Source organism: Melospiza melodia, unplaced genomic scaffold (genome assembly GCF_035770615.1).
Source record: "Melospiza melodia melodia isolate bMelMel2 unplaced genomic scaffold, bMelMel2.pri scaffold_62, whole genome shotgun sequence".
NCBI classification, from domain to species: Eukaryota; Metazoa; Chordata; class Aves; order Passeriformes; family Passerellidae; genus Melospiza; species Melospiza melodia.
The window spans coordinates 634,437-651,413 of NW_026948801.1; positions in this window are offsets into that span (position 1 = coordinate 634,437).

The window sequence follows — 16,977 nt, forward strand, 5'->3', positions numbered from 1 at the left end:
GTGCCCAACACGTGGGGCTTGAGAGAGAGTCGAAAAAACCCGGGTCTGAGTGCATTTTGGTTGCCATTACTCTGTGTTGGTATAAAGCAGTTAATGGCCATGTTTTTTGAATTCATAATGTCTCTTGGGGTGAAGGCTTGCATGCATTTCTGGTCCCTAGGTGCGGAGGATCATTAACGGGACATCACGCCATGATCAATATGATCAAGTGAAACCAATTTATTACAAAAAGCAAGCCATATTTATACTGTTCTCTGTTGTTCACACCTCAAGCTAATACATGATTGGTTAAATCCTTTTTACGCATGCATTTTGACATTTCAATTAATTTTAGTTAGTCTTTCTTCTGCTGCAGGACATCTCGCTGCAGTTTTCTTGTCTGCCTTTGCATCCAGAACCATCTGCTGCTGAGCATGTTCTTCTTCTTTGATGTCCTTCGAGGGCATAGTGACCTTACTCAGTTTCTATGAAGGCTGGATTGTGCACATGTTGCATACGTCCATTGTCCTGCAAAAAAACCCTTAACACTCCTCCCAATGCTTTCTGGTCATTCAAGTGCCCTTCAGCTGACTGGTTTCATGTTTTGAGCTTCAGGGAATTGCCCAATCTTTCTGAAGCTCAAATAAATACCATATTAGTCAACATCTTAATTGTTTTTATATCTCACAGAATTGCCTTTTGTCTTTGTCTAAAACTGTTACTGTACGGAAATCTCTGGGGGATGGTGGACATGTCAGATGGTGCTGGGACATCCCAGAGTACTTGGGCCTTGTCTCTGCACAGGAGAGCTCTTCATCCCCTTTCTCTCTTTTCCTCCTTCGGGGCATGGAGGGAGCTCCTGACTTCAGCATGTGACTCGTGTGTGCAAAGAGCAAATCTGGGCAGAATTGGGGCAGGGAGGGTTTGGGGAGACCTTGGGATCTGTGCTGGGCACAGAAGGTGTTTCCATTGCTCTGAGGCTGTCTGCTGTGGAAAGTGGATTTAATATCCAGCAGAGGGATGACTTTTGCATTTGATGGAACTGTGCCTTCTCTTGGGTTTGTTGGCTTAAAAGATACAGAGAAGCACACACACAGCTAACAACTCCTGGATTCCAGCAGTGTTCAGATAGAAATTACAACAGGAGGTAGGGTCAAGATGTGTGCTTGCCTTGTGATCAGCCTTAAATACCCCTTGGACTTCCTGGGCCCTTCCCCAGGTGGGACTTGGGGTCATTTAGTCCCTCAGGAGCTGGGCTGGGGCTGCAGAGGTGGCTGTGGAGCATTGCCTGTGCTGTGCCAGGGGACTGGCAGCCACTGCTGGGCTGGGATAGAGGCTCTGGGGGGATTGGGGTCACAGGGCAGGGCAGGGCAAGGCTGGACCTGCCCCTTCCTCCCTCACACACAAAATGTTTAGAGCCAACAATCTCCTCCAGTCTGTCACAACAGAGAATGCTGGAAGTGAAATCCCAATTGTGGCCATGGGCACCTGGATTAGAAGGACAGTTCTTTTCCATAGGAAGGAAAACACAGAGCTCCAAGGTTTGGAAAGCAGGTGAGAGCCTCAGTAGGCCAAGGCCAGCCAGACTTGTCAGGAATGGCAGATTTGTTACAGGGCTTGCAAGGGTTTTTCAGGGTGAAGAGAGAGACGAGAATGTTGACCTCATGTTCAGAAGGCTTGATTTATTCTTTTATGATATATATTACATTATAACTATACTAAAAAGAAATAGAGAGAAAGTTCTCAGAATGCTAGCTAAGCTAAGAATAGAAAAGGAATGAATAACAAAGATCTGTGTCTCAGCAGAGACAGAGACCCAGCTCTGCCGTGAGTGGTCAGTAAATCCAAACATCCACATGAGACCAATCACGGATCCACCTGTTGCATTCCCCAGCAGCAGATAACCATTGTTTACATTTTGTTGCTGAGGCCACAGCTTCTCAGAAGGGAGAAAAATCCAAAAGAAAGGATTTTTATGAAAAGATGTCTGTGACATATCACTCTTTTTTATTTAAGTAAATTAGAAAGGAAAGTGTTTGTAATTTTCTCTGCTGGGCACATGCAGAGGAAAGAACAAACACCTGACAGGTTATCTGTTGCCAATCAAAACCTCACTCAAGTGCTGGTGTGGAATGAACAGGGAATTTATTCACCTGTAGAACATACAATTCTAACAAATCACTAAAACAATCTTACAATATAAGAAAATGCAAAAAACAATGCAAAGAGAGTCCAAGTCCAAACAGCTGAGTTTCAGGAAAAAGTCCACGGACTGAAGATGTTCCTCTTGGACATATCTGCAAGTCCCTTTTGGTCCTGAAACAGGCTTGCTGCAGAAAAGTCCATCAATAGTTATAAATGTTCATTGACAGTCACAAAACAATTTCAAACAATTTTGAGACTTCTGGAATGTCCTCCTCACAGCCCTTTATTGAACACTTTTGGGCTGAAGCCCAGTTTTTGGCCCTTCAATGCTTCAGAGCTGCTGCCAGCTATTTCAATCCTTTTTATTTAATTAAATATATATATATTTTTTTAATCAGAAAAAGCAGCAGCAGACCAGCCAGAGAAAGGCCCTGGGGGCCCTGGCCCATGGACGGACCAGGAACCCCAGATCTGGCCCACAAAAGGCAGGCCAGGACCGGTAGGGGAAAGCAAAACCCCCAAACCCATCAGGAGTTGGCAGTGGCCCTGGCCCAGGCAGGCAGGGCCCAACCAGCCAGGCAGGCTCTGCATTCCCTGGCCTGCACTCTGCTGCCAGTACAATGGCAGAACGGGTGGTGAGATGCTTCCTTTCCCCTAAATCACCAAGGCATGCCAGCAGTGAGGGAATAGAAGCAGCCCCAACCGCCCTCATCTCGGGTGTAGGAATGTTTCTTCCCCACAGCAAGCAAGCCATGATCGCTTCCCTCTGTGCCCTCTGCCTCGGCAATGCAAATGCAAGAGGTGTGTCTCCCATCTGCCTCACGGCACCACCCCCTCTGGGCTGGGGACCAAAGGCAGAACTCTCGGGACCCACCTGCCCCTCGCCGCTGGGGCGCACCATGGGTGGCAGAGATTCGCACCCCCCAAGGGAAAGCAACTGATCAACCACCCCCCAACCCACCGAGAATGCTGATTTTGAATGCCGGCAGACGGGCTGCCCCTGCCCCCAGCTGTCGGGCCATGCCTCCTCCACGGAAGGAGAGACTGACACACTCTTCCCCTGTCCCAGCTTCCCCCGCAGGGGCAGCCCCGGGACAGCGCGAAAAACTCAGGGGGGAAATCGCGCTTGGTGTAGGAGCCGCCGTGGCAGCTGCTGCTGGGAGCGGCGGGACCGCAGGCTGCTCCGCCTCTGCGGGAGAGCCTGCCGGGCACGGTGCGGGGTCGGCAGCATCTTCTGCTGGCTCTGGGATCGGCTGCGGAGGCGGCAAGGGCGGAGAGGGGGCTGGTGGAGGCGGCGAGGCTGGTGAAGGGGCGGGCAGGACTGCCTGGGGAGGCGGCCGCGGGGCGGGTCCCGGCGGTGCTCACGGGGCTGGCCGGGGCGGTGCTCGTGGTGCCGGCCGGGGTGGCTGTTTTGCGGAGAAAAGAAGAAACCTCACAACTTAGTAAGAGTTGTAAAGCCCGGTATGCCTTTATTACGACGCACGCCGGACGCAAGCCTCCCCAAAGGCATTGCTACCCCTGAAGATCTCAGGTCTCCTTTTATCCCCCTTCCAAATGCATATGCATACAGTTTCACAATAGGTTCATACATATTCATTCTGCGTGATATTTATCGACAGTTCTTCTTTATCAAAGGAATTCCTAGGTCGGGGGCAAATTGACCTTGTGGTCTTTTCTGTTTTTCTTTCTCTGTCTCCTTGCTGTCTCGGCATGCGAGTTTTTCCTTCAGCTTTGGCCTCACAGACTTTTCACCTCTTTTAGACACTTCACTTAGTTCAGAATGGATCTCTACTCTGTCTCATCCCCCCCTTTCCTAGGAAATAGGTAAATTCTTTTACTTAATGAAAACCCTCATGACAATAAGTGTCTTTTAATGCTCCACCATGTACGTTTGATAAAGAGGTTAATACAGCTATTCGTTGTAGTATTCTCCAGGCCCAAATTAACAATATAGTAGATAATCCTAAACTTATCCCAACTAATATTAGTAAAACTACAATGGGGTGGCACAACTTATTAAAGATTCCATTTGCAGTTGGTGACCACCCAAAGATCACATCCCACCAGTGATGATCAATATTTTGTTTTATTCTTTGTAGAACTCTGGTTATCTCCTTTGTATCATGTTGGACAGTAATTAAGGTTTTCTTTCCACTTTCTTGGATTTCCTTTAAGATCTCCAATAGGCCTTGGTGCTTATTTAATTGTTTTAATAATGTAGGGTTCATCCCAATAGGAGTAGGTGGTAGTCTGTGATACATTGTGTAGTTAGCCTTAATCAGCTGGTGGGATGTCACTGGGGCCAAGTATGAAAAATCACACCCGATAATCTTAACAAAATTACAAATACAGAAATTAGAATGATTTCCACTAGACAGAATAAAACCATTGCTATCAATTTTTACAGCAGCACAGGCAGCTCTCAGACATATACACCCTTTTCCAGTATATACGAGCGCAGTTTTCTGGTCAGTGACTGGATGAATTTCAAAGTGACAAATACTCTGTTCAGTATCCAAACACACATCCTGAGCATTAATAGTATTGCTCTCACAAATTAATCCCATCTGTTCTCTAGTAATGCAGGATTCTAAGTTTACTGTCTGCCACTTTTCATTCATCTTTCGTGCCCACACTCTATGTTCTGAAGGATAGAGTATTGTTTTTTCATGGTTTAATCCTAGGGCAACGATGGGATGGATAACATAAACAGTGGCATTATGTATGGTAAGCACAAAGGCAGTGGCCACATTAGAAACAGGATCATAGGTGAGATTCACCATAGTCCACCAGGATTGAAACTTCCTTTCAAATTCAATTGCATTATCCCACACAATTTTCCGAATTTCAGCTGAAAAATTACCTTCATCCCCTTCCTGTATGATCAGAGCTGCTATTGCCTGCATCCGTAACTGTGCTTGTATACAACTGAAAGCTAAAGACACATTATCTTGAACTGTACTAAGTGCTTCTACTATTAACTTGTGGTCTTGGTCCCCGGCCTTTTCGTACTTCCTTACTTTGGCAGTACTTTGAATCTGCCACTGGCTAGTTCCTAATGCCAATAGAGATTACTATAAAGGCTGCTTCAATTTTGTTAGGCTACCTGCTGCAGTGGCCAGTCTATTCATCAGTATTTCTGAATCAATTCCTTTTAAAACTCCTAATCCTGTCCCTAATGTGCCAGTTAGATGTTTGTTATGGGGAACAGGAGCTGCTTTCTGTCCATGACCATCCCTGCCAGAGGGATGTGCTGGGCTCACACTGCAAATTCAGACACACTTCACAAGCGTATCTGACAGAGGTTTAGGTCATACTTGAAGCAGATGTTTGCTCTGAAATGCAGAGACCTCAGGGAATCTAACCTCTCCTTCCTCCCCCAAATCACCTGATTTCCCAGATGTGTGGCAAGCAGGAATGTCTCTCCTGGTCTACAAAACTTCACCCACCTTGCCCCTAGCTAAGATCAAGCTGTGGACTGTGTTCAGGGCAGCTCCAAGCCTCAAGTAAATAATGAAGGGGAAATCTGAGAGAAGAGCCTAAATTCATTGCAGTGCCTCAGAAGAAACTGGGATCAGGTTTCTGCTACTTGAAACACTCAGCACAAAAGTGATGCTCAAAATCCTACAGCCTGCTGCTGAGCTCTGAGGGGGGTCTCTCTCTATCTCTTTTAAGCAGAATCCAACTGCCTCAGACTGGGACAATCACTGATCCAAATCTCAGTAGGAAAAGGGATAGCTATAAATAAAGAAAATCACCTTCCTTGCTTGGGTTAATTCACCACCTGCAGTTCAGCACCCTTTACCAGCCATTTCCTGAGTGTTCAGCCAACCAGCTTAGAAAATGACTTAAGGAAACTGATTTAACCATGTTGTCCAGCCCTCAAAGGAAGTTTTTAGGAAGGAGAAGCAGGCTGGTTGGATTTTTGAGATGTTAATTTGCATTATCAACTCCACACATTTGAGAGACCATTCTAGATTGAATAATAGCTGTTGTTCAGTCACATTCTTTACTACGTTAGGTTCAAGTTTGGAGTTTGGGTAGAGTCTGAACTAGTATGGGGTGTATAAGGCCCTGCTGTGGTAAAAAGTGCAGTGTCCACTTTGAATTCAAATGAAAGTCTGATAGCAACTCGAGATCAAAGGCAGGTCACTTCTACAGGCTGTATCAAGGTGAAATTACACCAACAGTCTGATTCACTTAGGTTATCACGGACTTCCTGGTGTTCATATACACCAGGGGAGGTTCAGACACTAATTACATCTGGTCTCTCATAAACTGTCCTATTGATGACCTGACACCCTACTTTGATTTCTTCTCCTCTGATTCCTCGAAGTGTCCACAGTTCCTGTTCCTGCCATTCTTGCTCCTGACATACCTGATTCTCGTGGATTACTACAGTAGATATGTTTAAATCTTTTATCTCAGAAGGTTTTCCCATGGATCCAGTATACTGATTAAATGCCAGGGACCAAGGCCATTCAGCATTGCTTTGGATAGAGGTACTCTCTAGTTCTAAAACTTCAGTTAGAATTACATACAAAACAATTCTGTACACCAAAGTATGAGCTACTCCCAACCGCAATATACTCATTTTGCCCAAGTAAGTTTTAGTCTCAGTTCATTGTCTCCTGGTGTCACTCCTGAAGGGGCTTCTGGGCCTTCTTCACCCGAGAGTGATGGATCCAGGCATTCTGCTCCTTGATTTTGATTGCAGTGAAGGTGGTGAGGAGTACTTGCAGTGGTCTCTCCCACTGTGGTTCCGAAGTCTTCTCTGTAAGAGACTTAACATATACATCATCCCCAGGCAATCTAACTCCCTGCTCCGAGTTCCAGCCACATGTTTCTCAATTTCTCTGAGCTGTTTTCTTAAAGCCACTATGTAGGTGGACATTCTGGACATTCCCTTTGTATTCTATATGGTATAAGGCATTCTAAAAGGATTCAGCATTCCTTTAGCTCAAGGTTTAGTTCGAATTTGCAGTAGTGCTAGTGGAAGAGCTTGAGCTAGGGTAGATTAACTTCTTGCCTCAGTCTTACAATCTGCTGCTTGACCAAATTATTCATTTTCTCTGCCTGGCTACTTGATTGGGGCAGTATGAAGTGTGAAGTTCTTAATCTATGCCCAGGTGGCTACTAATCTGTTGCACTGCTTTGGAAATGAAATATGATTCTTTATCTGAGGACATCGTGGCTGGAACTCTAAAGCGTGGTATTATTTCTTGTAAAACTAATCTGATCACCTCTTGAGCTCTGACAGTTCTAGTGGGGAATGTTTCTGGCCACCCTGAAAATGTATCTATCAATACCAGTAAATACTGATACCCCCCTTTCCTTGGGAGTTCTGAAAAGTTGATTTGCCACTGCTGTACAGGCCCATGGCCTCTCCCAGTCTGACCAAGTTTCGGCAGGGGGTTTTTTGGGGTTAGTCTGGAGGCAAGGATCACATCGTCGGCTTACCTGAGTGATAGTGGCATATAAATTCCGGACAACGATACAATGATTCTTTCAATCAGATGTGTGTTCTAGAAAGCCTGTGGAAATTATTACTTCAAAGTCAACACTTCATTTCAGTGCACTTTGTATCACTGGCAGCCTTGGTTATTTTGAGAAAGGAGCCACACTCCATAGAAAGCTTTTAAGTAGTTAGGCCCTAGTGTGTTTTCTAGTGCTCTTCCTTCACTAGTAACCACGAAAATGGGAAGGGATTACTAGCTCTCTTTCAATGGTAGCCCACCCCTTGCAGTTGTATGTCTCTTTTGATTAGTATTATTGTATTACGGCTTACCTTTGAGGAAAATCTGTACCTCACCCTTTGCTGCTTTCTTTGCCTCTCCATCCGCCAGCTCATTTCTTTCCTCCAATTTTAAGCTCACTCTCTGGTGTGCCTTAATATGCTTTTTCAGGTAGCTGAACTGCTTCCAGCAGCTGGATTGTCTCTTCTTTCCCTGTGAGGTCAGCAGTCCCCTCTCCTTCCAGATGGCTCCATGTGCATGCTCAACTCTGAATGCCTTTTGCTGTTTCTAAGGCATGGGTCAATGCATTTATCTCAGCCTTCTGTGCAGAGGTACCTGTTGGTAAGGGTCCAGACTGTATTACCTCTCTGCAGGTAGTCACTGTGTACTTGCAATGTTGCTTTCAGCTGGCAATGTAGCAAATCCCGTCGGTGAACCAGGTCTCTGCATCGTCCAAAGGAGTGTCCCTTAAGTCTGGGCGGCTGGAGTAGGTAGCTTCAATGGTCTCTAGGCAACCATGGTGTACTGCTTCTCCTTGCTTTCCGCTGAGAAAGGAAGCTGGGTTGACAATATTAGTCACCACTATCTCTACATCATCTTGCTCTACCATGATGGCCTGGTATTTCAGAAACCTCTGTGGTGAAAGCCAGTGGCCACCCTTTACTTCCAGTACTGCAGACACCGTGTGGGACACTAGCACAGTCATTTTTGTCCCAGGGTAAACTTGCGTGCCTCTTGAATATTCGGCACAACTGCTGCTACAGCTCTGAGGCAACCTGGCCATCCTTTGGCTGTTGCATCTAGTTGCTTAGAGAAGTAAGCAACTACCCTCTGGTATGGACCCAAGTCCTGAGCCAATATTCCCAGGGCAATTACTTGTGTGGAAAAATAGAAAGAACGGTTTACTTACATCTGGAAGTTTCAAAGCTGGAGCCAAAATGAGGGCAATTTCTAACTGGTGAAAGGCCCGTGTGGCGTCTCTTGTCCACTGGAGATCTCTGTTTCCATTGGCAATAAGAGCATAGAGGGGTCTGACGAGCAGTCCATAATTATAAACCCACAGCTGGCACTACCCTGCCATGCCTAAAAAGGTTCGGAGTTCTTTTGTTGTCTGGGGTTTCAGGGTTTGGCATAGGGCTTCCCTGCCTTAAAGTCTGCTGCTCAGCACTCACTTCTTACCCCAGGTAGATTACCTTCTGTTTCACTACCTGTGCCTTTTTCTTTGAGACTCTGCGTCCTTGGAGTCCTAGGAAATTCAAAAGGCTTACCGTCCAGGCTTCTCTCACTTCCCTTGTCCGAGTGGCTACTAGAAGATCATCCACGTACTGCAACAGCCTCCTTTCCTCTTGTGGAGCTTCCCGGGACTCTGGGTCTTTGCAAGCTGTTCTCCAATCGGAGTGGGGAATTTTGAAGCCTTCAGGCACATGGACTATGTGAGCTGTGTTTGAATGAAAAAATTTTCTGGCTGGCTTCGTGGATAGGGAGGCAAAAGAAGGCATCTCTTAGGCCTAAAACAGTGAACCAGGTTAGCTCAGGTGTTAAACAAGTTAGTAAAGTATCTGGATTTGCTACCACAGGGTATAAATTCTGTGTCACCTTATTAACAGCCCTTAATCCAGTACTATCAGTTATTGGGCTGATTCCTTCCTTATCTTCCTTTTGAGGGTACTACCCAGTTCTCATTAGTTGTGTTCTTTCCTTAAGCTTGATTACTATGGGGGGGGCATCTTTCACTCTCCCTGGTACAGCAGAGGCCCATACCCTTGAAAACACTTATTTACTTATTCTAATATCTCCTTACCAGTGCCTTTCTTAATTTCAGTGTCTGTTAATGTTAAGCCTAACATCTTCATATCATTTGCCTCCAGAGTAACCTTTCTCATTTGAGAATGCTTAGCGAATTAAACTAATTGTAAGCATACATAGTACACATGTTACTTTAAAGGTTTGCAAAAGTATGCCTTCTCAGACTGGCCAGTTGTTCAGTTGTTCCCCACACTACAACATAAACATTCTCCACAGGTACTAAAGCTTTATTTAAAACTGAATATATGGCCCTTGTGTCAACTAAAATTCTTCCCTTTTGGGGAGGTCATCTTTATCCTCCCTCCCTTACCTTGGGACCTTAACAAATCATATGTATTTATTTTGCAAACTGTGATTGCTTTGCATTTCAGCATGATAATCTTTGTTCGACTTCATACATTGCTATCTTATGCTGTATGCTGAACAAAATGTTTGATTTGCTTTCTCTTTGCCTTGTTCTCCTTTTCAAGGGCCAAGACCAGAGGGTGGTCTGATCTCACAGTCTCTTTGCCATTCTGGGTGATTTCTTAAAACAAAAGACATTTCAGCATGCAAAAACCCCATCCCATTTATCTTCCTATTTTAAAACAATACTAACTGCAAAGAAGTATTATAAATATTTTTATTTTCTGGACTGCTCCTACTGGCAGCCTTCTCCCAGTGAGCCCCTCCCAAAAGGGGCTAATTTAGGAACCTCTTTGCTCTGGTCAGTTCTCATTACCTCTTTCTCCTTGCCCTATCTCGCTTCTACTCAAACCTCTTTTCACAGACCTTCACAGTAGTTTCTCAGTTTTCCTCCTACACACACACAGCTCCAGGTGGCAGGTATCAGATGTGATTCCCACACACAAGCTCTAAGACCTTAGGTTCTGAATCCGCTTCATCAGAAACCTCTAATTTGCACTCAGGGCATGTGCCCTGATGCTTATTAGAACTAGCGTTTCTCACAAACACCGCACTGCAATAATACCTGCACATCCAGCTTTTGCCCACCGGTCATTCCCGTGTTCCCTGGGGAGACAGGGCAGCCAGAGCTGTCCCTGTGCCCAGGGGACAGCCACTGTCACCTCATGCAGCGTGCCAGCCTCTTGATGCACCAAAGGCTCCCCGAAATTGCCCACAAAGGCAGGCTCTTCTGCTTGTTATGAGAATTTTAAATCCCTACAGCAGACTATTCTCAGTCCAGACTCGCTATGGTACCAGCTGAAGTCTCATTAACTAATTCATCTCTTCTATCTAAACTCTGTTTTACAAATTAAGCACTGCGTCTACTTACACTTGTTTTACTGCCTTGCAAAAAAAGGCTGTACTTGTCACAGCCAAAACTCTGATATGCCCACAGACACAGACACACATGTGCACCACCCCCCCCTTTTATCTCAAATTCACTAGAGCCAAGGCTTGAATTGCTGTGAGGGGGAGAATTCTTGGAATTCCTTTAATTCGCTTTATCGTAGTTAAGCATAAATCACCATACTATAGTTCTTCTGTGTAAAATGCTACTCCTCTTGCAAACAAAATCTTAAAATCTCCACAAACACCACTATACAATCTGGGAATCAAATTACCACAATGCAGTGGAAGAAAATCACCACACAAATCACTGGGAAAGGGCATATCTCTCAAAGTGCCCACTTTTCTCAACACAACACAGCATACCATAATTCAGCATTTACTCACATCAGTTTTTCTTGGACACAATCAAAATAACAGCACACAGTCTAGAGATCAAGTACAAACATCCAGGGCAAAGGAACTCTCTAAGCTCATACTCACGGTCAAAATGCACCAAATTTACACAAATCACTACATTTAAACACAATAAATACCATCACTGTCGTTCCTCCTCTCGCTTCTCCGTGGGGCACTTCTCTCCCTGCCCCCACAGCCTGCTGCAGCCAGCACCTCAGGTCTCACTCGGCTGCTTCAAACATGGGTAGTACTCACCCCCCCACACTGTAGGGCACTGTAGATTTACTCTCTTTTATATACCATACACTTATACACTTGCACGATTAGAAACACAGTGCACTGACCACACAATAATACATTAACCATACAGCAACACAGTGTCCGGACATCACACACACACACAGACAAAACACACGCGGGCTCAGCAGTTCCGCTCTATCAGAACAATGAACTCCCAATACACACATACACGGGTTCACCCAGCTCACCCCCAGAGCCACTAGCAGTTCCGCTCTATCAGAACGATGAACCCCGTCTCTAATACAGCTGCTCCATCAGCTGAACCCAGACGTCTCTGGGTGGTTTACTCCTTTGCTCTCCTTTCCCTCCCCCGGGGGCCCCTCAGTACATACCGTATCTTCCTTCGCAGGCCAGCAGGTTGTTGTCTGTCTCCGCAGGTGGCAAGCGAGACGAGTGGAGCCCCACCAGGAAAAAAAATCCTAGGGCGTGCCTTGGAGGTCCGTCTATCCCCCTGCCCCTGCGGGGACAGAGAACTCCTGGCTGGCTCGCCATAATGTTGTGCGGAGAAAAGAAGAATCCTCACAACTTTATAAAAGTTGTAAAGCCTGGTATGCCTTTATTACGACGCGCGCTGGACGCAAGCCTCCCCAAAGGCATTGCTACCCCTGAAGATCTCAGGTCTCCTTTTATCCCCCTTCCAAATGCATATGCATACAATTTCACAATAGGTTCATACATATTAATTCTGCGTGACATTTATCAACAGTTCTTCTTTATCAAAGGAATTCCTAGGTCGGGGGCAAATTGACCTCATGGTCTTTTCTGTTTTTCTTTCTCTGTCTCCTTGCTGTCTCGGCATGCGAGTTTTTCCTTCAGCTTTGGCCTCACAGACTTTTCACCTCTCTTAGACACTTCACCTAATTCAGAATGGATCTCTACTCTGTCTCATGGCGCTGCCCACTCTTCATCCCCCCGAGAGAGAGAAGGGGGGCAGAAAGACCGCTCCGTCTGAGCATGCTCCGAAGATGCAGAGAAAAAACTTTGGCTCTGATAGAAACTTTCCCCCCCCGCCGGGATGCAGGGGGGCTGGGAAGGAGCGGACCGTCTCCCCCTTCCAAAGGGTCTTCTCCTGCTGGAGACGGGGAAAATGGGGCTTGCCCGTTGCAGTTAGCAATCCAGGGAAAAACAACTGCTCTCCGTTTCAAGATAGAAAAGAGTACACAGAAGACTGGGTAAACGCGGGGGTGTCCCCAAACCACGGTCCCAAACGAATTGGAAAATGGAGTCCATGCACTCCCATACGAACATATCAAGTGCATACAGCACATCCGTGAAAAACCAAAAGAGCTTTGCCCATTGAAAAAACTCATGGAAATGTGTCTCCAACAGGCAAAATCCATCCTCTTCATCCCATTTCTGCCAGAGGGCAATAAGGTTCTCCTCTGAAGGAGAGAAAAGAACCTCAGTCCTGGTGGGAATGCCCCTCCACCTTGGCAGCAATAACCTGCGAAGGCCAGGATCATCAGGAAGGGAAAAGCCAACAGTACCTTTCAAAAGAGTCCAGCATGCTCTGGCCACCTCCATGGTGCTGCCGCTCTTTCTGAACATCTTCCTGGAGGCTTTTCAGAAGGTTCTCTTAGTGGTCAGCCTTGCTGTGAACTCTGTCCAAATCAGGATCTTCAGTTCTTCAGCTCCTGGCTAGAATCCACTTCTGTGGACACTTGTGAAGCAACCATCAATGCCACACATTCGGGCTTTACCCAGTGTAGCAATTGCTCCTCTGGGGTTACCAATTGATGGTTTTGTCCTCCTCATTCACTCGGGGTTCACCAATTGTCACAGGGCTTACAAGGGTTGCAGGGTGAGAGAGAGACGAGAATGTTGACTTCATGTTCAGAAGGCTTGATTTATTCTTTTATGATATATATTACATTATTACTATACTAAAAGGAATAGAAGGAAAAGTTCTTAGAATGCTAGCTAAGCTAAGAATAGAAAAGGAATGAATAAAAAAGATCTGTGTCTCAGCAGAGACAGAGACCCAGCTCTGCCGTGAGTGGTCAGTAAATCCAAACATCCACATGAGACCAATCACGGATCCACCTGTTGCATTCCCCAGCAGCAGATAACCATTGTTTACATTTTGTTGCTGAGGCCACAGCTTCTCAGAAGGGAGAAAAATCCTAAAGAAAGAATTTTTATGAAAAGATGTCGGTGACACATTTAAACCAGCTGAGTTAGATAGACTGGATTAAATTACATAAATTAGAGAAATCAATTAGACAATTCAGCCAGTTAAACCAGTTACCCCAGCTAAAGGTGCCAGGCCCTGGGGGACTTTGCCCCGGATTCACCACCAGGAAGTTGGTTCTATTTAACCACCAGGAAGTTGTAATTTAGGATTTTTCCAGCCAGGGGAGGGATTTGCCTGCCCCAGGACATTCCCAGCACCAATGGAGACCCAGAAGGTGCTCAGAGGGGGAGACCACAGGGAAATTTGGGTGCTGGGGTGGAGATACTGGATCCAGGGTCTACCTGGATCCAAGGAGACCAAGGTGGAGATTCTGGATCCAAGGAGTGCTGAGGAGAGCCCGGGACTGAGGAAATCCCAGAGCTGAGGAGAAGATTTCAGTGCTGAGGAGACCCTTGATCCAAAGTGACACCAAATCTGAGAGGATTCCAGATCCAAAGATATTGTGGATCCAAGAAATTTCCAGAGACAGGAACAAGATTCCAGAGCTGAGAAGATTCTGAATCCAAGGAGACCCCAGAGCTGAGGAAAAGATCCTGGATCGAAGAAGAAGATTCTGGAACAAAGAGACTCTGGAGCTGAGGAGGAGACCTTGGAGTGAGAAGATCACGGATTCAAGGAGACTCCAGAGCTGAGAAAATTCTGTCTCCAAGGCCAAGATCCCAGAGGTGAGGAAACCCCAGACTGGAGGAGTAGATTCTGTCCCCCTGGAGCAGCCAATCACGTGCCAAGATGTGGAATTTCCTGGAGAGGACAGTGGAGATCCAGATATCCAACAGCACCCGGAATGTCACCCTGGAGAACCCCAGATGAGGGGAAGGTGCAGGAGAGTCCCTGGGGTGCAGGGTGTGTGGTGGTTTTAGTTTGAAATTGGGTGGAAACACCAATTTTGTGTTGTGGTTTAGGTTTGCTAATTTAAGATTTTTTTAATTTGAAATTTTTTTTGCTGATGTACTAAAGAATGTGGTAAGTTTGGTGTTGGCTGATTACTGATACACTTACTTTTTGTTGTGAGATAGGATTAGAAGAAAGGTAAAGCAGGTTTAAAACTTCAAGAGGGTACAAAGAAAATTTTATTAAAAGTAATTAGAAGGAAAAAAGTAGTAAGAACTAAAACAAACCTTTTAGAACACTTTTCTTCTTCTCACAACTTTTCTTCCTCACTGATAATGTAAAGAAATTACACTTAAGATTTTTAGTTAGCTTATAATTTGTAAAATAGTTTTTCTTTAGTTTATTGAGGGAGAGAAGTCTTTTTTGTTAAGGTTATGGAGACTTTTTTATAAGAGACAAAGGAAACAGGTTTTTTGTGGTTCTTAATTTGTTACAAACAGCAGTTGTTTGGGGAATTTTGCTATGATGAAGTTTTTCTTATTGTTATAAGCATTTTTATAGCTTGTTGATAGGTTATGTTGATTAAGGGGGTATTGTTTAAAAGATGTGTTGTTTCAAGGTGAAAATTCTCTTTGTTGTCTATTTTTAAAATTATTTTTATTTTTAGGAATAGAGATTTTCTTTTGTTTTTCTGAAGCATAGGACTACGCTTTTTCTCTGTTTAACTTTTTCTAGGATTACAGTTATTTTAGCATTTGTTTATTTTAGTATGGAGGCTTTTATTTGCTATCAACTTTATACACTTTTATCTCTTTATAGCTTTATGTGCTATAAGGAAAAAGAGTCTTTTCTCTATAGCTTATAAGAGGATTTTAGCTCTAAAAAGCAAATAATTTCTTTTTCTTCCTTATTTTGGACTTCTACACCAGCTTTGATGTCTTTATGCTGTTCTTTTACATGTTTGTATTTTGGGGGTTTTTTTTTAATTTGAGAGAGGATTGAGGCACTGGAAGGGTTAACATTACATTGAATTTGACTCCATGTCCTCAGAAGGCTGATTTATTATTTTATGATATTATATTCTATTATCTCAGAATCTCTGCTGATCACAGTGACTCCAAGATGTGTCAGAAAGTCTCTTTTCCCAGCCCGGCAGTAGAAGAAGGAGTCAGAACTCTTCTATTCTTGTTCTTAAGGTTGTTTATTGGTTTTTTATCTATAATTTATTTTACTCACCAAGGTCTGTCTGGCAGGTTGGGTTGAGGCACATTGCCTGTCCTTGGGGTGGTGTTATCTTTTTATGCTAAAAGCTACGTGTACAATATTTACAATAACTTCTAAATGCTTATCGCTTATGTTAGACAGTGGGTTTTTACTCTAAACTAATCTAAAAATGCCAACAACACTTAAAAGATGGAGGAAGAAGGGAAGGAAGGGAAGGAAGGGAAGGAAGGAATGTGTAGAAGCGAAGGGAGACGACCCATCCTCTGATCAGCATCGAACTCCGATTTATTGATCAACCATGCACATTTTATAACAGTGTTAATTAAGTTCATACATATTGCAAAACCTGAGCTCATCATAGGTTACAGATTAGACATCAACCCCTCCTTTTGTTTTCAATACCTGTGGTTTGTTACTTTTGCTTTCCCATACCAGCCAAGGACAGAATATTTACCTGTTATGAAAAAACAGCCTGAGAACTTTGTTGTTTACAGAAACAGGCTTGAGAATTGCTGCTTTCAGCTGCCTTTTACTTTTCCGTCAGCTGTATATTTTCATGGCCTCTTTCTATGAGCCATGTTTGAACAAAATTCTCCAACAATTCCCCGTTTTTTCTTTTATGCACAAGGAGGTTAGTCTGCTAGGGTTTTTCTATTATTCTACTGACCATATCTTGAATACAATCAAAAATACAAATCAAAATAAGCAAAAGCATTTAAAAGCACACTTAGTATCTCTATAAGGTTCTCCAGCCACGGTCCGAGCAATGGCATTTACCCCAAAGGGTTAAAACCATCCCCAACTGAGCCATAATGTCCTGCCTTATCAGGCATTGCATGGTAGGTGGTAATTGGACTAAGAAAAGAAGGCTGTTAACTGTTTTCATTCATGTGAACCCGGAGAGGAGGCGAACAGCTAGGGCTAATAATGCTGGAATCGACTCCAGTGTCCAACAAGCTTGAAAATGATCCTTTCTGTCCTTGAAATTCCACTTCCACCTTTTTCTTGGGTTTCTCAGAAAGGTTCAAAGTCAGTAAGGTAAGTCCTCCGGTGGATTCAAAACCATTTTCC